The sequence below is a fragment of the Arachis hypogaea genome, chromosome 15, assembly GCF_003086295.3.
Source record: "Arachis hypogaea cultivar Tifrunner chromosome 15, arahy.Tifrunner.gnm2.J5K5, whole genome shotgun sequence".
NCBI lineage: Eukaryota > Viridiplantae > Streptophyta > Magnoliopsida > Fabales > Fabaceae > Arachis > Arachis hypogaea.
The window spans coordinates 96542776-96570002 of record NC_092050.1 but is presented as its reverse complement, the minus strand read 5'-3'; the positions used below and the strand labels follow the sequence as shown (position 1 = coordinate 96570002).

The window sequence follows — 27227 nt, the reverse complement described above, 5'->3', positions numbered from 1 at the left end:
GAACTTGGAGATTCAGATGGGTCAATTAGCCACAAAAGTTAATGAAATTGATCAGAGGACCACTAATAGCCTTCCTGGTAACACAATTCCAAATCCAAGAGAGGAATGCAAGGCTATCAACTTGATAAGTGGACAAGTGGCAAGTATGAAAGCACAAGCTAATGAGGAACCAGTTGAAAAAGAAGCTCCAGAAGAGAAGAAGGAAGAAGTAGAGCACGCCCCTCCAAAGCGTGCGGACAACCCATTCCCAGATTCTCTTGACACTTATCCTACATTGCCAAAGGCTCCTGAGTACAAGTCTAAAATGCCATATCCTCAGAGACTTCAAAAGGAGACCAAGGACAAGCAGTTTTCAAAGTTCTTGGAAGTCTTCAGAAAGTTGCAAATCAATATTCCTTTTGTTGAGGTTTTGGAGCAAATGCCTCTCTATGTCAAATTCATGAAGGAGTTGTGTCAAAGAAGAAGCCTTTAAAGGGAGATGAGATAGTGGTCCTGACTAAAGAATGTAGTGCCATCATTCAGAATAACTTGACAAGGAAGATGCCGGATCCAGGGAGCTTTCAAATTCCATGCACCATTGGGAGCACAACCTTTGAGAAAGCGTTATGTGATTTGGGAGCAAGCATAAATTTAATACCCTTGTCTGTGATGAAGAAGTTGCAAATCCAAGAGGCACAACCTACAAGGATAGCATTACAGATGGCAGACAAATCTATAAAGCTTGCATACGGATTAGTGGAGAATATCTTGGTCAAAGTGGGTAAGTTCTTCCTCCCAGCAGATTTTGTGATTCTTGACACAGGGGAGGATGAGAATGCCTCTATAATTCTAGGAAGACCCTTCCTAGCCACTGCGAGAGCTTTAATTGATGTAGAAGCAGGTGAATTAGTGCCTAGAGTGCATAATGAGCAACTGGTCTTTCATGTTTTCAAAGATATACATTCAGCAGCTGAAGAAGAGAGGTGCATGCAGACTGAGCTTATTGATCCAAACCTTCAAGAACCCCCTGATGATGCACACCAGAAATTGCAGCTCAAACCTCCTTTAGTGATAACCAATAAAATCCCTCCTGACATCAAACCTAAATTTGGTGTCTGGAATGCATCATCCACCAAGGAGGAGATCCCCAAAAAGAAGAAAGTACCCAGGGGATGGAGAAACAAAAAGATCCCCAATAAAGGTTTCTCTCCATGAATGAAAGTGGTGTTGACTAGCAATCTAGTGTGGATTTATACAGTAAACAGAATCCTCTCTCTGGAGTATATTGAGCTAATTTATGGAGACACTGATAAACCCACTTTGTAGGGTTTATCTTGTGCTTAATTTAGGTGATTTTATGACCTTTTACCCACATTTATTCAATGAAATAGCATGGTTTCATGATTGTCTCCCAATTTGTGCTTAAGTGTAAAAACATGCTTTCTAAGTCCTTAATTAGCTAAATTTAATTCACCTTTGATTCCACTAGATGCCTTGATTTGTTTGTTAAGTGATTTCAGGTTGAAAAGGCTAGGAATAGATCAAAGGAATGGAAAGGAAAGCATACAAAGTGGAGAAATCATGAAAAGCCAAAGATTTGAAAAAAGCCCATGGACGCGCACGCGCACTATGTGCCTACGCGCGGATTGCGAAATGCTTCAGGGACGCGTACGCGCGCTGTGCGCGTACGCGCCGAAAGTCGCACTTGATTTTTAAAGAAGAACTCGTGCCTGGTGAGTTTGGAGGCTTTCTGGCCCCACTTGGAGCTGAGTTTTTGGTGGGAAAAGCTATAAAAGACCAAGGATTGAAGGGGAATGTATCATTCACATTTTTTGGCTCATTTTACACTCATTAGGATTAGTTTAGAGTTAGTTTCTAGAAAGAGAAGCTCTCTTTTCTCTCTAGAATTAGGAGTAGGTTAGATCTAGATTAGGAATTCTTAGATCTAGGTTAATTTCATGCTTTGATTCACTTTTCCTTTTGTAATTCTTCTTCTTCTACCTTTCCTCTCTCTAGTTTTTCTTTTAATTCTTGTAATCCTTTATTTTTATGTTGATGCATTTTTGTTCATCCATTTTCCTTTAATGCAATTTATGATTCATGTTCCTTTATTGTTCATTTGATTTGTTGTTGTTTAATTCCTTGCAATTGAGTAGTGTAGATTTACTTTCCTTGAAATTTTACTATGTTTTTCTTTTATGCCTTCCAAGTGTTTGATAAAATGCTTGGTTGGATTTTAGAGTTGAATTTAGTGCTCTTGGCTTGGGAAGGTAACTTAGGAACTCTTGAGTTGCTAATGTCCAAGTGATTGACGATTGGGAGCCATTAACTCTAGATCTCACTAATTGATTTGGTGGAGAACTAGGACTTATGGACTTGGATTGATATAGCTCACTTGACTTTCCTCCACTATTAGTTAGGGGTTAACTTAGTGGGATTGATCCTTGCCAATTCTCAAGTTGTGGTTAGTGATTATGATAGAGATCCTTGACCACCAAACATTGCCAAGACCTTTTTAGCTATTAGTTTACTTCCTTGTCATTTATCTTTCATGTCTCTTATCAAAAACCCCAAAAACATACAATTCATAACCAATAACAAGACACTTCATTGCAATTCCTAGGGAGAACGACCCGAGGTTCAATACTTCAGTTTATAAATTTACGGGTTTGTTACTTGTGACAAACAAATTTTTGTATGAAAGGATTGATGTTGGTTTAGAAAATATATTGCAACGAGACTTATTGTGAATTTTAAACCGTCAAAAGTCCTCTTCATGAAAATGGCGCCGTTGCCGGGGAGTTGCAATGGTGTTATGTTATTAGTTATTGTATATATGTGAATATTGTAAATAGGTTTGCCTTTTGCTTCTTTGTTAGTTCTTGCTAGTTTTAGGATTTAATTTTCTTGCTTCTTATTCAATTTTGTTTTCATTTTCTCTTGCTATCATGAATTCTCACTTTGGCTATGAGTTTAGTTCTAACTATGTTGTAGGCAATGAGAACTTCAATGAGGATGTGTATCAAGGATGGGATAATCAAAGGTGGGAGGAGCCATATGCATATGATCAATCCTCTTGGCAACAACCTCCACCATTGCATTATGAAGAAGAGCTATTCTATGATGCATACCAATCAAATGGTTATGGTGAGCACCCTTGCGACTTTCAAGAACCACCACCATATACCTATGAGCCATATCCACAACATGAACCTCAACCATACTCACAAGCCACTTTTCACCAACCACCTTCATATGACCCTCATCCATATCCACCATTACAACAACCATATGAGCAATATGAACCACATATAGAGCCACCACCATCCCAACATCACCACTTCCAAGAGCCACCCCCTCCATATTATTACCAAGATGAATTCTACTTTCCACCACAACCTCTCATGGAAGAATACTCATGTCCATCGATCCAAGAGCCATATGATCCTAATCATATTATCCAAGAAGAACAAGAGTCAAGGGATCGTCTCAAGGAAACATTGGATCAACTTCAAGCAACCATAGAGCGTGTTGTGCAACAAGTGGAAAGAGTGGAAATTATTGAACCATCACAACTCTACAAAGAAGAACCACCTTCCTACTATGAACCCTTCTCCCAAATTGATGAATCCTTCTATCCACCCCAACCTCCAATGGATGACATCCTTGATGTTCTTGTTCAAGGATAAGAGGAGATGAAAAGGGATGTGCAATAATTCACGGCCGCCTTGGATGAGGTGGTAAACCGGTTAGCATCCCAATGCTTGGACACTCAAGGAACTCCCTTGGCAACATGTGGAGAATAAAATGAAGAGCATAACATGAAGGAGAGATTGGTAGAGAATGAGGGGTGTTGCTTTGTATTAGAGCAATTGGAGGAGCCTATAATCATTGAAGAAGAGGAAGAAGTGGTTGAAGACTTAGGAGATGCGGAACCTCCTTAGGAACCTAGAGTTAAAGAGAACCTCTCCAAGAAGAGTGAATTTGATGTTGAGGAGGAAAGTGCACAACCTCCAAAACAATTTTTGAATGAAGACTTGGAGAAAATGAAGCAAGAATTGAGTTCCCTTGGTGATGAAGATCATGCATCCAATCCTCTTGGTAGTGAATCCTTTGAACTTGAAGAACCTTCTCCCAATGAGATAGAAAGAAATGTGGAGGTTGATTTCTCTCAATCTCCCATCTATGATTTGAGTGATGGAGAAGAGTTAGACGAAATTGATGAACAAAGGATTGAAATTGAAGAAGTTTGTCAATAGGTGGAAGTGATCAAGGAAGTACATAAGGGAGTAGAGCTTGCAAGGACATTGGAAATACCTCTCCCCAAGCCATCACCATCTATTCTTTCATTCAAGTGGGTAAATTCCTTATACTTACGCTTTATTATTCCCCTTGAATATGGTTTGCTTGAGACAGATGGTCAACTTAGACATATTTGTGGCTTTAAGAGTAAAAGGGAGATGGCTAGTGGTTGGAAACATTATTCTAGGTTCATAATGGTTGCATGTTCAAAGTTTGATTGCAAGGTTTGGTGTAGAACTAGAGTGCATGGGTCTAGAAGGATGTTTGGTCGGTTCATTGAGAATTCACCTTGTTTACCACCCACATGGAATAATGATAATCAACTTGAAGATGGGTGTGGAAATAAGATATGGGATCCGAGAATATATGAGGATCAACTTTGGGAGTCCATGGTTTGTGAGGAACTCCATCAAGGCTTGGAATTATTATTTTTGAAGAATAGAGCTTATTAGAGATTCAAGCATTGGTGGATATTCCAAGATGAGTTTAAGCACAAGCCACCTTGAGAGGAGCTCCCCATAAGTCCAACTTAAGGACAATAAACAAATGTGCTAGGTGGGAGACACCCCACCATGGTAACTTCTTTTTATTTTCTCTTTTGTACATATTGGTAAATTTGTTTAGTTTCATGTTTTTATTAGTTTGTTGAGTTTATTTGGTAGTTTGATATGTTAAATAAGGTTTTAGGGTGTTTTGGTAGCTGTTTGGAGGTTTGGAAAGCTTGGATTAGTGAAAAAAAAAAAGAAAAAATTTTGAAAAAAAAAATAGAGCACCATCCGCGCGTACACGCACTGCGCGCGTACGCGTGTATTAAGCATTTTCGCCTACCCGCGTGCACGCGCCATGTACGTGTACGCATGGATTGAGAAATTCCACCCCCAAGCCAAAAACCTGAGAGTTGTGCGAACCCTGCGCTAGCATTGTGCCTTTGGCACAAAACCACTTGCGCATACGCGCACATGACGCGTATGCGTCACTCTTGAAATAAGCCATCCATGTGCATGGTGCGCAGAAATTGTGACTACACTTTGATTATGTAAAATTCATCACTCTTTCTTTCCCTGGTAATGGCGCCAAAAACATTATGCCAATACCATGGTTCACAGCTTCGCACAACTAACCAGCAAGTGCACTGGGTCATCCAAGTAATACCTTACGTGAGTAAGGGTCGAATCCTACGAAGATTGTTGGTATGAAGCAAGCTATGGTCACCTTGTAAATCTCAGTCAGGTAGGGTTAAATGTGATTGGATTAGATAATTAAAAGGTAAATAATAAAGGATAGAAATACTTATGTAATTCATTGGTGAAAATTTCAGATAAGCGAATAGAGATGCTTTTGTTCCTCTGAACCTCCGCTTTCCTGGTATCTTCCTCCAATCAGTCTTACTCCTTTCCATGGTTGGCTTTATGTGATACATCACCATTGTCAATGGCTACTTTCGGTCTTCTCTCGGGAAAATGATCCAAATGCCCTGTCACGGCACGGCTAATCGTCTGGAAGCATCACCCTTGTCAATGGTTTCATCTTATCCTCTCAGTGAAAATGATCAATGCACCCTGTCACGGCACGGCTATTCATCTGTCGGTTCTCGATCCTGCTGGAATAGGATTTACTATCCTTTTGCGTCTGTCACTACGCCCGGCAATCACGAGTTTGAAGCTCGTCACAGTTATTCAATCATTGAATCCTACTCGGAATACCACAGACAAGGTTTAGACCTTCCAGATTCTCTTGAATGCCGCCATCATTCTAGCTTACACCACGAAGATTCCGATTAAGAGATCTAAGAGATACTCATTCAATTCTAATGTAGAACGGAAGTGGTTGTCAGGCACGCGTTCATAGGGAATGATGATGATTGTCACGTTCATCACATTCAGGTTGAAGTGCAAATGAATATCTTAGAAGCAAGATAAGATGAATTGAATAGAAAACAGTAGTACTTTGCATTAATCTTTGAGGAACAGCAGAGCTCTACACCTTAATCTATGGAGTGCAGAAACTCTACCGTTGGAAATATATAAGTGATAATGGAGTTCATTGGTCTCGGCCCCAGAGGGGAACCGGAGTAACCAAGACTACTATGATCCAAAGGTAAAACTCAGGATGTCTAATACAATAGTAAAAAGTCCTATTTATAATAAACTAGCTACTAGGGTTTACAGAAGTAAGTAATTGATGCATAAATCCACTTCCGGGGCCCACTTGGTGTGTACATGGGCTGAGCTTGAATGTTACACGTGCAGAGGCCATTTGTGGAGTTGAACGCCAGGTTTTGATCCATTTCTGGCGTTCAACTCTGGTCCTTGATCCATTTCTGGCGCTAAACTCCAGAATTGGGCAGAGAGCTTGCATTGAACGCCAGTTTGCATCGTCTAAACGTGGGCAAAGTATGGACTATTATACATTGCTGGAAAGCCCTGGATGTCGACTTTCCAACGCAATTGAAAGCGCGCCATTTCGAGTTCTGTAGCTCCAGAATAGCCACTTTGAGTGCAGGGAGGTCAGAATCCAACAGCATCAGCAGTCCTTCTTCAACCTCTGAATCTGATTTTTGCTCAAGTCCCTCAATTTCAGCCAGAAAATACCTGAAATCACTGAAAAACACACAAACTCATAGTAAAGTCTAGAAATGTGAATTTAACATAAAAACTAATGAAAACATCCCTAAAAGTAACTAGATCCTACTAAAAACATACTAAAAATAATGTCAAAAAGCGTATAAATTATCCGCTCATCACAATACCAAACTTAAATTGTTACTTGTCCCCAAGCAACTGAAAATCAAATAGGATAAAAAGAAGAGAATATACTATAAATTTCAAACTATCAATGAAACATAGCTCCAATCAGATGAGCGGGACTTATAGCTTTTTGCCTCTTGAATAGTTTTGGCATCTCACTTTATCCATTGTGGTTCAGAATGATTGGCTTCTATAGGAACTCAGAGTTCAGATAGTGTTATTGATTCTCCTAGTTCAGTGTGATGATTCTTGAACACAGCTTCTTTATGATTCTTGGCCGTGTCCCTAAGCACTTTGTTTTCCAGTATTACCACCGGATACATAAATGCCACAGACACATAACTGGGTGAACCTTTTCAGATTGTGACTCAACTTTGCTAAAGTCCCCAATTAGAGGTGTCCAGGGTTCTTAAGCACACTCTTTTTTTTCTTTGGACCTTGACCTTAACCGCTCAGTCTCAAGTTTTCACTTGACACCTACACGCCACAAGCACATGGTTAGGAACAGCTTGGTTTAGCCGCTTAGACCAGGATTTTATTCCTTTAGGCCCTCCTATCCACTGATGCTCAAAGCCTTGGGATCCTTTTTATTTGCCCTTGCCTTTTGGTTTTAAGGGTTATTGGCTTTTTGCTCTTGCCTCTTGGTTTTAAGAGCTTTTGGCTTTTTCTGCTTGCTTTTTCTTTTTCTTTCTATTTTTTTTACGCCTATTTTTTTTTCTGCAAGCTTTGTTCTTTGCTGCTTTTTCTTGCTTCAAGAATCATTTTTATGATTTTTCAGATTATCAAATAACATGTTTCCTAGTCATCATTCTTTCAAGAGCCAACATATTTAACATTCTTAAACAACAACTTCAAAAGACATATGCACTGTTCAAGCATACATTCAGAAAACAAGAAGCATTGTCACCACATCAATATAATTAAGCTAAGTTCAAGGATAAATTCGAAACTCATGTACTTCTTGTTCTTTTGAATTAAAACATTTTTCCTTTTAAGAGAGGTGATGGATTCATAGGACATTCATAACTTTAAGACAAAGTTACTAACTACTAATGATCATGTAATGAAGACACAAACACAGATAAGCACATAACATAGAAAACGAAAAACAGAAGAAATAAGAACAAGGAATGAATCCACCTTAGTGATGGTGGCGTTTCCTTCTTGAGGAACCAATGATGTCCTTGAGCTCTTCTATGTCTCTTCCTTGTCTTTGTTGCTCCTCCCTCATTGCTTTTTGATCTTCTCTTATTTCATGGAGCATGATGGAGTGCTCTTGATGTTCCACCCTTAACTGTCCCATGTTAGCACTTAATTCTCCTAGGGAGGTGTTGATTTGCTCCCAATAGTTTTATGGAGGAAAATGCATTTGAGGCATTTCCGGGATCTCATGGTGATGAGCTTCCTGCGCCTCTTGAGCTCCATGAATGAGCTCTCTTGCTTGCTTCATCTTTTTCTCAGTGATGGGCTTGTCCTCTTTAATGAGGATATCTCCCTCTATGTCAATCCCAGCCGAATTGCAAAGGTGGCAAATGAGGTGAGGAAAGGCTAACCTTGCCATAGTGGAGGACTTGTCAGCCACCTTGTAGAGTTCTTGAGGTATAATCTCATGAACTTCCACCTCTTCTCCAATCATGATGCTATGGATCATGATGGCCCGGTCTATAGTAACTTTAGACCGGTTGCTAGTGGGAATGATTGAGCATTGAATGAACTCCAACCATCCTCTAGCTACAGGCTTGAGGTCCAATCTTCTTAGTTGAACCGGCTTGCCTTTGGAGTCAATCTTCCATTGAGCTCCTTCTACACATATGTCCATAAGGACTTGGTCCAACCTTTGATCAAAGTTGACTCTCCTTGTGTAGGGGCGTGCGTTCTCTTCCATGTTTAGCAAGTTGAACGCCAACCTTGCATTTTCCGAACTAAAATCTAAGTATTTCCCCCGAACCATTGTAACATAGTTCTTTGGATCCGGGTTTTTACTTTGATCATGGTTCTTGGTGATCCATGCATTGGCATAGAACTCTTGAACCATTAGGATGCCGACTTGTTGGATGGGATTTGTTAGAACTTCCCAACCTCTTCTTTGAATTTCATGTCGGATCTCCGGATACTCATTTCTTTTGAGTTTGAAAGGGACCTCGGGGATCACCTTCTTCTTGGCCACAACATCATAGAAGTGGTCTTGATGGGCTTTGGAGATGAACCTTTCCATCTCCCATGACTCGGAGGTGGAAGCTTTTGTCTTCCCTTTTCCTTTTCTAGAGGATTCTCTGGTCTTAGGTGCCATCAATGGTAATGGAAAAACAAAAAGCTTATGCTTTTACCACACCAAACTTAGAATTTTGCTCGCCCTCGAGCAAGAGAAGAAAGAATAGATGAAGAAGAAGAAGAAATGGAGGAGAGGAAGAAGGGGTTGTGTTTCGGCCAAGAAGAGAAGAGAGGGTTATGTTGTGTGAAAATGAGGAAGAATGGAAAACTTTATATAGGGAAGGAAGGGGGGTTAAGGTTCGGCCATATGGGTGGGTTTGGGTGGGAAATTGATTTGAATTTTGAAGGTAGGTGGAGTTTATTGGGTAGGTTTATGGGGAAGAGTGGGTGGATGTGAGTGGTGAGGGGTTTTGGGGAAGAGTGTTTATTGGGAATAGAGGATGATTGAGAAGAGAGAAGAGAGTGAGTGGAGGTAGGTGGGGATCCTGTGGGGTCCACAGATCCTGAGGTGTTCAAGGATTTACAACCTTGCACCAAATTAGGCATGTAAAATGCCCTTGCACACAACTCTGGGCGTTCAGCGCCAGGTTGGTGCCCATTTTGGGCGTTCAACGCCCATTTGTTGCCATTTCTGGCGTTGAATGCCAGAACCATGCTTGTTCTGGGCGTTCAGCACCAGAATGCTGCCCATTTTGGGCGTTCAGCGCCAGAATGCTGCCCATTTTGGGCGTTCAGCGCCAGAACCATGCTCTGTTCTGGCGTTGAACGCCAGGCAGATGCTTCCTCCAGGGTGTGATTTTTCTTCTACTGTTTTTGATTCCGTTTTCAATTTTTATATTTATTTTGTGACTCCACATGATCATGAACCTATAAAGACATATAACTAAGAAAAATATAGTTAGATAAATAGAAATTGGGTTGCCTCCCAACAAGTGCTTCTTTAATGTCAATAGCTTGACAATGGGCTCTCATCGAGCCTCACAGATGTTCAGAGCATTGTTGAGACTCTCCAACACCAAACTTAGAGTTTGACTGTGGGGGCTTTGTTTGACTCTGCTTTGAGAGAAGCTTTTTATGCGTCCTCTCCATGGATGCAGAGAGAGATCCTTGAGTTGTAAACACAAGGTTGTCCTCATTCAATTAAAGGATTAATTCTCCTCTGTCCACATCAATCACAGCTCTTGCTGTGGCTAGGAAAGGTCTTCCTAGGATGATAGATTCAACCTCTTCCTTTCCAGTATCCAGGACTATGAAATCAGCAGGGATGTAAAAGCCTTCAACCTTTACTAACACGTCCTCTACTTGTCCATAAGCCTGTTTTCTTGAATTGTCTGCCATCTCTAATGAGATTTTAGCAGCTTGCACCCCATAGATTCCCAGTTTCTCTATTACAAAGAGGGGCATGAGGTTTATTCCTGAACCAAGGTCACACCGAGCCTTAAAGATCATGGTGCCTATGGTACAAGGTATTATGAACTTTCCAGGATCCTGTCTCTTCTGAGGCAATGTCAGTTGATCCAGATCACTTAGTTCATTGATGAACAAGGGAGGTTCATCTTCCCAAGTTTCAATACCAAATAATTTGGCATTTAGCTTTACGATTGCACCAAGAAACTTGGTAGTTTGCTCTTCAGTAACATCCTCATTCTCTTCAGAAGAGGAATACTCATCAGAGCTCATGAATGGCATAAGGAGGTTCAATGGAATCTCTATGGTTTCTAGATGAGCCTCAGAGTCCTTTGGTTCCTCAGAAGGAAGCTCCTTATTGACCACTGGACGTCCCAGGAGGTCTTCCTCCTTGGGATTCACGTCCTCTCCTTCCCTTACAGGTTCGGCCATGGTGATTATGTCAATGGCCTTGCACTCTCCTTTTGGATTCTTTTCTGTATTGCTTGGGAGAGTACTAGGAGGGATTTCAGTGATCCTTTTACTCAGCTGGCCCACTTGTGCTTCCAGATTTCTAATGGAAGACCTTGTTTCATTCATGAAACTTACAGTGGCCTTGGATAGATCAGAGACTAAGTTTGCTAAATTAGATGTATTTTGTTCAGAGTTCTCTGTCTGTTGATGAGTGGATGATGGAAAAGGTTTATTATTGTTAAACCTGTTTCTTCCACCATTATTAAAGCCTTGTTGAGGCTTTTGATCCTTCCATAAGAGATTTGGATGATTTCTCCATGATGGGTTATAGGTGTTTCCATAAGGTTCACCTAAGTAATTCACCTCTGCTATTGCAGGGTTTTCAAGATCATAAGCTTCTTCTGCATAAGAAGCCTCTTGAGTACTGTTGGATGCAGCTTGCATTCCATTCAGACTCTGAGAAATCATATTGACTTGTTGAGTCAATATTTTGTTCTGAGCCAATATGGCATTCAGAGTATCAACTTCAAGAACACTCTTCTTCATAGGCGTCCCATTACTCACAGGATTCCTCTCAGAAGTGTACATAAACTGGTTATTAGCAACCATGTCAATGAGTTCTTGAGCTTCTGCAGGCGTTTTCTTTAGGTGAATGGATCCGCCTGCAGAAGTATCCAATGACATCTTTGATAACTCAGATAAACCATCATAGAATATATCCAGGATGGTCCATTCTGAAAGCATGTCAGAAGGACACTTTTTGGTCAACTGTTTGTATCTTTCCCAAGCTTTATAGAGGGATTCACCATCTTTTTGTTTGAAGGTTTGAACATCCACTCTAAGCTTGCTCAGCTTTTGAGGAGGAAAGAACTTGGCTAAGAAAGCCGTGACCAGCTTATCCCAAGAGTTCAGGCTATCTCTGGGTTGAGAGTCCAACCACACTCTAGCTCTGTCTCTTACAGCAAAAGGGAAAAGCATGAGCCTGTAGACTTCAGGATCTACTCTATTAGTCTTAACAGTATCACATATCTGCAAGAATTCAGTTAAGAACTGAAAAGGATCTTCAGATGGAAGTCCATGAAACTTGCAGTTCTGCTGCATCAGAGAAACTAATTGAGGTTTAAGCTCAAAATTGTTTGCTCCAATGGCAGGAATGGAGATGCTTCTTCCATGTAAATTGGAATTAGGTGTAGTAAAGTCACCAAGCATTCTCCTTGCATTATTGTTATTGGGTTCGGCTGCCATCTCCTTTACTTGTTCGAAATTTTCAATCAAGTTGTCTCTGGATTGTTGTAGTTTAGCTTCTCTTAGTTTTCTCTTCAGAGTCCTTTCAGGTTCTGGATCAGCTTCAACAAGAATGCCTTTTTCTCTATCCCTGCTCATAAGAAAGAGAAGAAAAAAAGAAAAGAAGAGAAATCCTCTATGTCACAGTAAAGAGGTTCCTGATTGTTAGTAGAAGAAAAGAAGAAGAGAAAAATCTGAACTCAGAAAGAGAGAGAGAGAGGGTTCGGATTTTTGGTGGGTGAGGGAGAGATGTTAGTAGATGAATAAATAAATAGAGTGAGATGAGGAAGAAGGTGAATTTTCGAAAATTATTTTTGAAAAAGAGTTAGTGATTTTTGAAAATGGTTTTTTTTTTTTTGAAAAATGTTAGTAATTTTCGAAAATTAAAGTCAGAATTTAAAATAATTAGTTAATTAAAAAGAAATTTTGAAAAAGAGGGAAGATATTTTCGAAAATTAGAGAGAGAGAGTTAGTTAGGTGGTTTTGAAAAAGATAAGAAACAAACAAAAGTTAGTTAGTTAGTTGAAACAAATTTTGAAAAGATAAGAAGTTAGGAAGTTAGAAAAGATATTTTAAAATCAAATTTTTGAAAAAGGTAAGATAAGAAGATATTTTTGAAAAGACATGATTGAAATTAGTTTTTGAAAAAGATTTGATTTTTAAAATCACAATTAATGACTTGATTCACAAGAAATCACAAAATATGATTCTAGAACTTAAAGTTTGAATCTTTCTTAACAAGCAAGTAACAAACTTGAAATTTTTGAATCAAAACATTAATTGTTGATGTTATTTTCGAAAATTTGATGTAAAAATAAGAAAAAGATTTTTGAAAAATATTTTTGAAATTTTCGAAAATAACTTAAGAAAAATGAAAAAGATTTGATTTTTAAAAAAAAAAGATTTTGAAAAAGATAAGATTTTCAAATTGAAAATTTGATTTGACTCATAAGAAACAACTTGATTTTGAAAATTTTTGAAAAAGTCAACTCAAATTTTCGAATTTTATGAGAGAAAAGAGGAAAGATATTTTTTTGATTTTTTTGAATTTTTATGATGAGAGAGAAAAACAAGAAAAATGATGCAATGCATGAAAGTTATGGATCAAAATAATGAATGCATGCAAGAATGCTATGAATGTTAAGATGAACACCAAGAACACTATGAAGATTATGAACATCAAGAACATAATTTTGAAAAATTTTTAATGCAAAGAAAACATGCAAGACACCAAACTTAGAATTCTTTAATGCTTAGACACTAAGAATTCAAGAATGCATATGAAAAACAAGAAAAGACACGAAACATGCAAATGCAAAGATCAAACAAGAAGACTTACCAAGAACAACTTGAAGATCATGAAGAACACTATGAATGCATGAAAATTTTCGAAAAATGCAAGATGAGTATGCAATTGACACCAAACTTAAAAACTGACTCAAGACTCAAACAAGAAACACAAAAATATTTTTGATTTTTTTGATTTTCTAATTTTTTTTGGATTTTTTTTTCAAAAATTATTTGTAAAAGAAAAAATAAGGATTCCAAAATTTTTAATATGAATTCTAGGAATCTTGCCATGTTAGTCTAAAGCTTCAGTCCGGGAATTAGACATGGCTCACTAGCCAGCCAAGCTTTCAATGAAAGCTCCGGTCCAAAACACTAGACATGACCAATGGCCAGCCAAGCTTCAGCAAACATAGATACCTCTCATGTATACAACAGCTGATATTTCATCCAACTTCATATACTTATGAGTGGAAGCCTCAGTCCAAAAGAATTTAGACATGGCTTTACAGCCAGCCAGGCTTCACATGCGTCATGAAACACTAGAATTCATTCTTTAAAAAATTTGAATAAAATTTTTTTTTTCAAAAACAGGTGAGAAAATTTTGAAATATTTTTGAAAAATTTTTGAAAAGAAAACAAAAAGAAAATTACCTAATCTGAGCAACAAGATGAACCGTCAGTTGTCCAAACTCGAACAATCCCCAGCAACGGCGCCAAAAAACTTGGTGCGCAGAAATTGTGACTACACTTTGATTATGTAAAATTCATCGCTTTTTCTTTCCCTGGTAATGGCGCCAAAAACATGATGCCAATACCATGGTTCACAACTTCGCACAACTAACCAGCAAGTGCACTGGGTCGTCCAAGTAATACCTTACGTGAGTAAGGGTCGAATCCCATGGAGATTGTTGGTATGAAGCAAGCTATGGTCACCTTGCAAATCTCAGTCAGGTAGGGTTAAATGTGATTGGATTAGATAATTAAAAGGTAAATAATAACGGATAGAAATACTTATGTAATTCATTGGTGAAAATTTCAGATAAGCGAATAGAGATGTTTTTGTTCCTCTGAACCTCCGCTTTCCTGCTATCTTCCTCCAATCAGTCTTACTCCTTTCCATGGTTGGCTTTATGTGATACATCACCATTGTCAATGGCTACTTTCGGTCTTCTCTCGGGAAAATGATCCAAATGCCCTGTCACGGCACGGCTAATCGTCGGGAGGCATTACCCTTGTCAATGGTTTCATCTTATCCTCTCAGTGAAAATGATCAACGCACCCTGTCACAGCACGTCTATTCATCTGTCGGTTCTCGATCCTGCTGGAATAGGATTTACTATCCTTTTACGTCTGTCACTACGCCCGGCAATCACGAGTTTGAAGCTCGTCACAGTTATTCAATCATTGAATCCTACTCGGAATACCACAGACAAGGTTTAGACCTTCCGGATTCTCTTGAATGCCGCCATCATTCTAGCTTACACCACGAAGATTCCGATTAAGAGATCTAAGAGATACACATTCAATTCTAATGTAGAACGAAAGTGGTTGTCAGGCATGCGTTCATAGGGAATGATGATGATTGTCACGTTCATCACATTCAGGTTGAAGTGCGAATGAATATCTTAGAAGCAAAATAAGATGAATTGAATAGAAAATAGTAGTACTTTGCATTAATCTTTGAGGAACAGCAGAGCTCCACACCTTAATCTATGGAGTGCAGAAACTCTACCGTTGGAAATACATAAGTGATAATGGAGTTCATTGGTCTCGGCCCCAGAGGGGAACCGGAGTAACCAAGACTACTATGATCCAAAGGTAAAACTCAGGATGTCTAATACAATAGTAAAAAGTCCTATTTATAATAAACTAGCTACTAGGGTTTACAAAAGTAAGTAATTGATGCATAAATCCACTTCCGGGGCCCACTTGGTGTGTGCTTGGGCTGAGCATGAATGTTACACGTGCAGAGGCCATTTGTGGAGTTGAACGCCAGGTTTTGATCCATTTCTGGCGTTCAACTCTGGTTCTTGATCCATTTCTGGTGCTGAACTCCAGAATTGGGCAGAGAGCTGGCGTTGAATGCTAGTTTGCGTCGTCTAAACTTGGGCAAAGTATGGACTATTATACATTGCTGGAAATCCCTGGATGTCTACTTTCCAACGCAATTGGAAGCGCGCCATTTCGAGTTTTGTAGCTCCAGAAAATCTACTTTGAGTGCAGGGAGGTCAGAATCCAACAGCATCAGCAGTCCTTCTTCAACCTCTGAATCTGATTTTTGCTCAAGTCCCTCAATTTCAGCCAGAAAATACCTGAAATCACAGAAAAACACACAAACTCATAGTAAAGTCCAGAAATGTGAATTTAACATAAAAACTAATGAAAACATCCCTAAAATAACTAGATCCTACTAAAAACATACTAAAAATAATGTCAAAAAGCGTATAAATTATCCGCTCATCAGTGCACACGCCATGTACGCGTACGCGTCGCGTCCATTGCACCACCATCCGCGCGCGCGCGCCATGCGCGCGTACGTGAGGATGTCCTTCCTTCAACACATCTCTTTTCTTCTCCTCTTTCCATTTCTTTTCTTCTCCTTTCTTTTTCCCTTCTTCTACCCCTCATCCAACACCCCGAAACACCATTGATAACCATTTATTTTAGTAAACTAATTAGTTAGTTAGTTAGTTGATTAGTTAGTTTTAGTTAGTTTTCATTTCATTTTCTCTTTTTTATTGTAAATGTTGGATTGTTATTCTTGTTTACCATTAATTGCTGCTGAGTATTAAAAAGGGATGTTATCTTAACATCATTATGTTTATAATCTTTGTTGGATTCTATTGTTGAGGTTATATTTTGCTACTTGGTTTTGAGTTTTTCATGCTTACCTTTTAAGAATACCAAGTGATGAGAATTGCCTTCGAGCTTGTAACTCTTCTTGAATAGCATGATTTGGCCACCATGTGATTTGAACCCTATTCTTTGATTAGGCAATCTCTTGACATTGGATGTTGAGCATTTATCTTAATGCATTGTGCTTCATGATCATATGCATCCATTTTAGCTTGAATGCTCTCATGCTTCTTTAATGCTTGTTTTACCTTACAAGTTTACTTAAAGCATCTCAAGCATATTAGAATAAGTAAAGTGCATGCTTCTTTTGTGAGATAACTTTTTATGCTAATGTGTGTTCTAAAAGGCGCCTAATTTAGAACTCACATCCCTATTTTCCTAATGTCACACTAATTCACTCACATCCCTATTTTCTAGTGATTAGTACCTCGTTCCCAACAATGTATGCTTACTTGTTTTTGTGCTCTCTCATCTTATGGTGTTGTATTTTTGTTTTTCATGAATGATGCACCGCATGCAAAAATGGAAGCGGAAGAAAGAACACGCAGCAACCGGCTGATCTACCAGCTGAAGGTAGCAATCTGGAGAGTCGCCGTACCCCCTTGCTCATCTTTGAGTGCACCGAGGACGGTGCAAACTTTTAAGTGTGGGGAGGTCGTCCGACCGGACGGCGATTTTGGGTGACAAATTTCTAATCCCAACACTTTTGCATTTCATTTTTAGGTTTTTAGGATTTTTAGTTGCATTTTCTTAAATTTTTGCATATATATACACAATAAGCTTAGTCAAAATAATGAGATTTTTCTAAGATTTCTATCTATAGGGCACCAATTGATTAGAGTGAAAACTGTTCATTAAACTTGCTTGAATTATATATATTGTGGATCATGTTTTTGAGCTAAGAACACAAGCAAGTGAGATTTGAGCCTAATGGTGTGGTTACATCTTATAACCACTTATTTTCCTTCTTGTGTGCAATTATTCTCTTTCTATGATTGTAATCTTTGATTTGTTTGATTCTCTATGTCCGTTATTTTGTGTATTCATGCATTTATATTATTGAGGCTATTATTTCATTTAGCTCACTTGCCCAAATGGCCTTACCTTTTATCATCCATTGTTAGCCAATTTGAGCCTACGATTAACCCACTTATTCTTATTTAGCACATTACAAGCCGTAAAGCGAAAAACAATAAAAGTTCTTAATTTGGATCTTTGATTGGCTTAGGCTAGTTAGTGTATATCATTCAAGTGTGGGAAAACTTGGGATATTGGGTGAATAAAAGGGTAGTTTTGTATTTTTATTGAAATTATTGGGAATTGGGTACATGCTCATGTATTGATTAAATGTAAAACCTTATGCATTGATATTTTTGTATATATCGCAAGGCAAAAAGAAAGAAAAATGAGAAAAACAAAAGAAAAAAAAGAAATAAAAAAAAGAAAAGAAAAAATAGAAAAAAGAAGAAAAACAATAAAATGGGGACAAAATGCCCCAAAGCAAAGTAAAGTACAATAAAGATCAATGCATATGGGTTGTGATCAAGAAACGAAAATGCATGAGTATGTGAAAAAGTGAAAAATGGGTAGTTAGGTTAGTTTGAATTGTATAGGATGTCATAGGTTAGGTGGGAAGTTTAAGTTGATCAAAGATTCGAATTTCAAGCTCGCTTGACCAAATATGCATCCTACCTTGACCCTAGCCCCATTACAACCTATGAAAAGAACTCATGATAAGTGTATGCATGCATGAAATATTTGTTGATTGTTAGAAGAAAAAAAAATCTTAGAAAGCATGATTAGGGGAGAATTGAGAGAATCAAGCCTAAACACTTGAGCGAATAGAGTGCAAACACATCCGGTGAGGGTTTGATGCTCAATTACATGTTTTCACCTATGATCATCTCTTTTCATGCAAGTTTGTAAAAATATTTAATAACTCAATTCAATTGTGGATTAGACTTGCTAGACCTTAGCCCTTGTGCATATATGCTTCTTGGGAATTGATTTATTTTGACCAAGCAATTGCATTCATGTAGATAGTTGCATATAGGTAGATTGGATTTAGTTAGACTTCATTGAATAAAGGTTGATACCCCTTGTTTCTCTCTTGGTTTAAGCAAGAGGACATGCTTGGTTTAAATGTGGGGAGGTTGATAAACCCCCTTTGTAGGGTTTATCTTGTGCTTAATTTAGGTGATTTTACGACCTTTTACCCACATTTATTCAATGAAATAGCATGGTTTCATGATTGTCTCCCAATTTGTGCTTAAGTGTGAAAACATGCTTTCTAAGTCCTAAATTAGCTAAATTTAATTCACCATTGATTCTACTAGATGCCTTGATTTGTTTGTTAAGTGATTTCAGGTTGAAAAGTCTAGGAATGGATCAAAGGAATGGAAAGGAAAGCATACAAAGTGGAGAAATCATGAAAAGCCAAAGATTTGGAAAAAGCCCATGGACGCGCGCGCGCACTATGTGCCTAGACGCGGATTGCGAAATGCTCCAGGGACGCGTACGCGCCGAAAGTCGCACGTGATTTTTAACGAAGAACTCGTGCCTGGCGATTTTGGAGGGTTTCTGGCCCCACTTGGAGCTGAGATTTTGGCGGGAAAAGCTTTAAAAGACCAAGGATTGAAGGGGAATGTATCATTCACATCTTTTGGCTCATTTTACACTCATTAGGATTAGTTTAGAGTTAGTTTCTAGAGAGAGAAGAGCTTCTCTTCTCTCTAGAATTAGGAGTAGATTAGATCTAGATTAGGAATTCTTAGATCTATGTTAATTTCATGCTTTGATTCACTTTTCCTTTTGTAATTCTTCTTCTTCTACCTTTCCTCTCTCTAGTTTTACTTTTAATTCTTGTAATCCTTTACTTTTATGTTGATGCATTTTTGTTCTTCCATTTTCCTTTAATGCAATTTATGATTCATGTTCCTTTATTGTTCATTTGATTTGTTGTTGTTTAATTCCTTGCAATTGAGTAGTGTAGATTTACTTTCCTTGCAATTTTACTATGTTTTCCTTTTATGCCTTCCAAGTGTTTGATAAAATGCTTGGTTAGATTTTAGAGTTGAATTTAGTGCTCTTGGCTTGGGAAGGTAACTTAGGAACTCTTGAGTTGCTAATGTCCAAGTGATTGACGATTGGGAGCCATTAACTCTTGATCTCACTAATTGATTTGATGGAGAACTAGGACTTATGGACTTGGATTGATATAGCTCACTTGACTTTCCTCTACTATTAGTTAGGGGTTAACTTAGTGGGATTGATCCTTGCCAATTCTTATGTTGTGGTTAGTGATTAGGATAAAGATCCTTGACCACTAAACCTTGCCAAGACCTTTTTAGCTATTAGTTTACTTCCTTGTCATTTATCTTTCATGTCTCTTATCAAAAACCCCAAAAACATACAATTCATAACCAATAACAAGACACTTCATTGCAATTCCTAGGGAGAACAACCCGAGGTTCAATACTTCGGTTTATAAATTTAGGGGTTTGTTACTTGTGACAAACAAATTTTTGTATGAAAGGATTGATGTTGGTTTAGAAACTATATTGTAACGAGACTTATTGTGAATTCTAAACCGTCAAAAGTCCTCTTCATCAGACACAGGAAAGAAGTTCAAAGTAAGGGGTGAAGAGCTCAGCCCCTATGATCCTCCTCCTTAGAGGAGCTGACCGTCAAGCTAGTGACGGTAAAGAAGCGCTTGTCGGGAGGCAACCCAATAATTTTGTATCCTTAGTTATTTTTCTTTTGCATTGATTATATTACTTGTTTGATCTTTTATTGATTTTCTACTGTTTTCTGTTGTTTTACTTGTGTTTTGATCATGCAAATATTTTAAAATAGGAACCGGACACTTAGAAAAAATTTTGAACACTCTGGAGAAGGTTGATTCTGCCAGTTCCACGCTGAACTTGAGAGTTTCCAAGTTCGGCGTGGTTAGAAGCATGCAAGGAGGGAGTTCTTACTGCCAAGTGCATGCTGAACTTGGAAAATTTCAAGTTCAGCGTTGCCAACTACGTCAATTAGCGTACACCAGGACCAGACTCCACGCTGAACTTGGACTGCACCAAGTTCAATGTAGAGAGGAAAGCTTATATCTCTTCATTCAATATCCCCACAGATGCATCCCAAATCACGCCAAATCCCCTCTGATGAGCGGATAATTTATACGCTTTTTGGCGTTGTTTTCTAGTAGTTTTTAGTATGATTTAGTTAGTTTTTACTATGTTTTTATTAGTTTTTATGCAAAATTCACATTTCTAGACTTTACTATGAGTTTGTGTATTTTTCTGTGATTTCAAGTATTTTCTAGCTGAAATTGAGGGACCTGAGCAAAAATCTGATTCAGAGGCTGAAAAAGGACTACAGATGCTGTTGGATTCTGACCTCCCTGCACTCGAAGTGGAGTTTCTGGAGCTACAAAAGCTTAATTGGTGCGCTCTTAATTGCGTTAGAAAGTAGACCTTTTGGGATTTTTATTAATATATAATAGTCCATATTTTTCCCGAGATTTGATGGCCCAAACTGGCGTTCTAAGTCAGCATAAAAATTCTGGCGTCAAAACGGCAGAACTGGCATAAAAGCTGGAGTTAAACGCCCAAACTGGCACCCAAGCTGGTGTTTAACTCCAAGAAAAGTCTCTACATGTGAAAGCTTCAATGCTCAGCCCAAGCACACACCAAGTGGCCCGGAAGTAGATTTTTGCATCATTTACTTATTTATGTAAACCCTAGGCTACTAGTTCTCTATAAATAGGACCTTTTGCTATTGTATTTTCATCTTTTTCATCTTTAGTTCATCTTTTGATCTCTTGATCATGTTTTGGGGGGGCTGGCCATTCGGCCATGCCTAGACCTTCATCACTTATGTAATTTCAATGGTGGAGTTTCTACACACCATAGATTAAGGTGTGGGGATCTCCTGTTCTTCATGAATTAATGCAAAGTACTATTGTTTTTCTATTCAACTCAAGCCTAATTCTTCTCTAAGATATTCATTCACACACAAGATCATGATGAATGTGATGATTATGTGACACTCATCACCATTCTTACCTATGAACGCGTGCCTGACAACTACCTCCGTTCTACATGCAACAAGCTTGAATGTGTATCTCTTGGGTTTCTAATCTAAGATTAAAACCTTCGTGGTATAGGCTAGAATTATTGGCGGCCATTCTTGAGATCCGAAACGTATAAACCTTGTCTGTGGTATTCCGAGTAGGATCTAGGAAGGGATGACTATGACGAGCTTCAAACTTGCGAGTGTTGGGCGTAGTGACAGACGCAAAAGGATCGATGGATACTATTCTAACATGATCGAGAACCGACAGATGATTAGTCATGCGGTGACAGCGCATTTGGACCATTTTCACTATGAGGACAGGCGGTAGCCATTGACAATGGTGAAACCCAACATACAGCTTGCCATGGAAAGGAGTATGAATGATTGGATGAAGACAATAGGAAAGCAGGAGTTCAGGAGGAACAAAGCATCTTCATACGCTTATCTGAAATTTTCACCATTGAATTACATAAGTATCTCTATCTTATTTTATATTTTATCCATCTTTTAATTATCAATTCTCCATAACCATTTGAATCCGCCTGACTGAGATTTACAAGATGACCATAGCTTGCTTCAAGCCGACAATCTCCGTGGGATCGACCCTTACTCACGTAAGGTTTATTACTTGGACGACCCAGTGCATTTGCTGGTTAGTTGTGCGGAATTGTGAAAAAGAGTTGAGATTACAATTGTGCGTACCAAGTTATTGGCGCCATTGATGATCACAATTTCGTGCACCAAGTTTTTGGCGCCGTTGCCGGGGATTGTTCGAGTTTGGACAACTGACGGTTCATCTTGTTGCTTAGATTAGGTAACTTTATTTTATTCTTCTGAATTTTTAAGAATGAATTCTAGAGTTTCAGATGATGTTTTTATCATCACAAAAGCTGATTGATTCTCATCAATTTGACTGTTGTATGTAATGTCCTGCTGAAGCTTGGCTAGCCATGTCTAATCTTTTTAAACTGAAGCTTTAGACTAACATTGCATGATTCCTGGAATTCTTATTAAGAATTTTGAAATCTTTATTTTCTTTTCCAAATAATTTTCGAAAAATTACAAAAAAATTTTATAAAATCATAAAACCAAAAATAATCTATGTTTCCTGTTTGAGTCTAGTGTCAATTTTTAAGTTTGGTGTCCTGCATGTTTTATTTAATTTCTTGCAATTTTCGAATATATGCATTATGTTCTTCATTAATCTTCAAGTTATTCTTGATGATTTCCTTGCTCTGATCTTTAAATTCTCTTGTCTTGTGTGTTTTGTTATTTTTCATATGCATTCTCAATTTCTTGTTATCCCTAGTATACAAACTTGTAAGTTTGGTGTCTTGCATGCATTATTTGTTTTGATCTTGATTTTCCATGATTAGTTTCATTTTATTGTTTCTTGGTGCGCAGAAATTGTGATTACACTTTAATTATGTAAAATTCATCGCTCTTTCTTTCCCTGGTAATGGCGCCAAAAACATGATGCCAATACCATGGTTCACAACTTCGCACAACTAACCAGCAAGTGCACTGGGTCGTCCAAGTAATACCTTACGTGAGTAAGGGTCGAATCCCACGGAGATTGTTAGTATGAAGCAAGCTATGGTCACCTTGTAAATCTCAGTCAGGCGGATATAAAATAGTAATGGAATTTTCGAAAATAATTAATAAAATAGGGATAGAAATACTTATGTAAATCATTGGTGAGAATTTCAGATAAGCGAATAGAGATGCTTCCATTCCTCTGAACCTCTGCTTTCCTGCTATCTTCACCCAATCAGTTTTACTCCTTTCCATGGCTGGCTTCATGTAATGCATCACCATTGTCAATGGCTACTTTCGGTCTTCTCTCGGGAAAATGATCCAAATGCCCTATCACGGCACGACTAATCGTCTGGAGGCATCACCCTTGTCAATGGTTACATCCTATCCTCTCAGTGAAAATGGTCAACGCACCCTGTCACGGCACGGCTATTCATCTGTCGGTTCTCGATCATGCTGGAATAGGATTTACTATCCTTTTGCGTCTGTCACTATGCCCAGCAATCACGAGTTTGAAGCTCGTCACAGTCATTCAGTCATTGAATCCTACTCGGAATACCACAGACAAGGTTTAGACTTTCCGGATTCTCTTGAATGCCGCCATCATTCTAGCTTACACCACGAAGATTCCGATTAAGAGATCTAAGAGATACTCATTCAATCTAATGTAGAACGGAAGTGGTTGTCAGGCACACGTTCATAGGGAATGATGATGATTGTCACGTTCATCACATTCAGGTTGAAGTGCGAATGAATATCTTAGAAGCGAAATAAGATGAATTGAATAGAAAACAGTAGTACTTTGCATTAATCTTTGAGGAACAGCAGAGCTCCACACCTTAATCTATGGAGTGTAGAAACTCTACCGTTGAAAATACATAAGTGATAATGGAGTTCATTGGTCTCGGCCCCAGAGGGGAACCGGAGTAACCAAGACTGTGAATACAATGATAAAAAGTTCTATTTATAATAAACTAGTCACTAGGGTTTACAAAAGTAAGTAATTGATGCATAAATCCACTTCCGAGGCCCACATGGTGTGTGCTTGGGCTGATCTTGAGTGTTGCACGTGTAGAGGTCATTCTTGGAGTTGAACGCCAGCTTTTGTGCCAGTTTGGGCGTTGAACTCCACTTTGCAGCTTGTTTCTGGCGCTGGACGCCAGAATTGGGCAGAGAGCTGGCGTTGAACGCCAGTTTGCGTCGTCTAAACTTGGGCAAAGTATGGACTATTATACATTTCTGGAAAGCCCTGGATGTCTAATTTCCAACGCAATTAGAAGCGCGCCATTTTGAGTTCTGTAGCTCTAGAAAATCCAATTTGGGTGCAGGGAGGTCAGAATCCAACAGCATCAGCAGTCCTTCTTCAACCTCTGAATCTGATTTCTGCTCAAGTCCCTCAATTTCAGCCAGAAAATACCTGAAATCACAGAAAAACACACAAGCTCATAGTAAAGTCTAGAAATGTGAATTTAACATAAAAACTAATGAAAACATCCCTAAAAGTAACTAGATTCTACTAAAAACATACTAAAAACAATGCCAAAAAGCGTATAAATTATCCGCTCATCACAACACCAAACTTAAATTGTTGCTTGTCCCCAAGCAACTGAAAATCAAATAGGATAAAAACAAGAGAAGATACTATAAATTCCAAACTATCAATGAAACAGAGCTTCAATCATATGAGCGGGACTTATAGCTTTTTTGCCTCTTGAATAGTTTTGGCATCTCACTTCATCTATTGAAGTTCAGAATGATTGGCATCTATAGGAACTCAGAGTTTAGATAGTGTTATTGACTCTCCTAGTTCAGTATGATGATTCTTGAACACAGCTATTTTATGAGTCTTGGCCGTGGCCCTAAGCACTTTGTTTTCCAGTATTACCACCGGATACATAAATGCCACAGACACATAATTGGGTGAACCTTTTTAGATTGTGACTCAGCTTTGCTAAAGTCCCCAATTAGAGGTGTCCAGGGTTCTTAAGCACACTCTTTTTTTGCTTTGAACCTTGACTTTAACCGCTCAGTCTCAAGTTTTTACTTGACACCTACACGCCACAAGCACATGGTGAGGGACAGCTCGGTTTAGCCGCTTAGACCAGGATTTTATTCCTTTAGGCCCTCCTATCCATTGATGCTCAAAGCCTTGGGATCCTTTTTATTTGCCCTTGCCTTTTGGTTTTAAGGGTTATTGGCTTTTTGCTCTTGCCTCTTGGTTTTAAGAGCTTTTGGCTTTTTCTGCTTGCTTTTTTTTTTCGCCTATTTTTTTTTTTTCTGCAAGCTTTGTTCTTTGCTGCTTTTTCTTGCTTCAAGAATCATTTTTATGATTTTTCAGATTATCAAATAACATGTCTCCTAGTCATCATTCTTTCAAGAGCCAACATATTTAACATTCTTAAACAACAACTTCAAAAGACATATGCACTGTTCAAGCATACATTTAGAAAACAAGAAGCATTGTCACCACATCAATATAATTAAGCTAAGTTCAAGGATAAATTCGAAACTCATGTACTTCTTGTTCTTTTGAATTAAAACATTTTTCATTTAAGAGAGGTGATGGATTCATAGGACATTCATAACTTTAAGACATAGTTACTAACTACTAATGATCATGTAATGAAGACACAAACATAGATAAGCACATAACATAGAAAACGAAAAATAGAAGAAATAAGAACAAGGAATGAATCCACCTTGGTGATGGTGGCGTTTCCTTCTTGAGGAACCAATGATGTCCTTGAGCTCTTCTATGTCTCTTCCTTATTTTTGTTGCTCCTCCCTCATTGCTTTTTGATCTTCTCTTATTTCATGAAGGATGATGGAGTGTTCTTGATGTTCCACCCTTAGTTGTCCCATATTGGAACTCAATTCTCCTAGGGAGGTGTTGATTTGCTCCCAATAGTTTTGTGGAGGAAAGTGCATTTGAGGCATCTCCGAGATCTCATGGTGATGAGCTTCATACGCCTCTTGAGCTCCATGAATGGGCTCTCTTGCTTGCTCCATTTTTTTCTTAGTGATGGGCTTGTCCTCTTTAATGAGGATATCTCCCTCTATGTCAATCCCAGCCGAATTGCATAGGTGGCAAATGAGGTGAGGAAAGGCTAACCTTGCCATAGTGGAGGACTTGTTAGCCACCTTGTAGAGTTCTTGAGGTATAATCTCATGAACTTCCACCTCTTCTCCAATCATGATGCTATGGATCATGATGGCCCGTTCTATAGTAACTTCAGACCGGTTGCTAGTGGGAATGATTGAGCATTGAATGAACTCCAACCATCCTCTAGCTACAAGCTTAAGGTCCAGTCTTCTCAGTTAAATCGGTTTGCCTTTTGAGTCAATTTTCCCTTGAGCTCCTTCTACACATATGTCCATAAGGACTTGGTCCAACCTTTGATCAAAGTTGACTCTCCTTGTGTAGGGGCGTGCGTTCTCTTCCATGTTTGGCAAGTTGAATGCCAACCTCACATTTTCCGGACTAAAATCTAAGTATTTCCCCCGAACCATTGTAACATAGTTCTTTGGATCCGGGTTCTTACTTTGATCATGGTTCTGGGTGATCCATGCATTATCATAGAACTCTTGAACCATTAGGATGCCGATTTGTTGGATGGGGTTTGTTAGAACTTCCCAACCTCTTCTTTGAATTATTCTCTTTCTATGATTGTAATCTTTGATTTGTTTGATTCTCTATGTCCGTTATTTTGTGTATTCATGCATTTATATTATTGAGGCTATTATTTCATTTAGCTCACTTGCCCAAATGGCCTTACCTTTTATCATCCATTGTTAGCCAATTTGAGCCTACGATTAACCCACTTATTCTTATTTAGCACATTACAAGCCGTAAAGCGAAAAACAATAAAAGTTCTTAATTTGGATCTTTGATTGGCTTAGGCTAGTTAGTGTATATCATTCAAGTGTGGGAAAACTTGGGATATTGGGTGAATAAAAGGGTAGTTTTGTATTTTTATTGAAATTATTGGGAATTGGGTACATGCTCATGTATTGATTAAATGTAAAACCTTATGCATTGATATTTTTGTATATATCGCAAGGCAAAAAGAAAGAAAAATGAGAAAA

General features: G+C 38.4%; 1 non-coding gene across 1 annotated transcript; it reads left to right on the top strand.

Annotated features, from left to right (window-relative positions):
* Positions 1-11837: 11837 nt before the first annotated feature.
* Positions 11838-11945, top strand: LOC112753327 (small nucleolar RNA R71). The gene has a single exon (XR_003177718.1). It is a non-coding gene; the product is annotated as a small nucleolar RNA R71 (small nucleolar RNA).
* The last annotated feature ends 15282 nt before the right edge of the window (positions 11946-27227 follow it).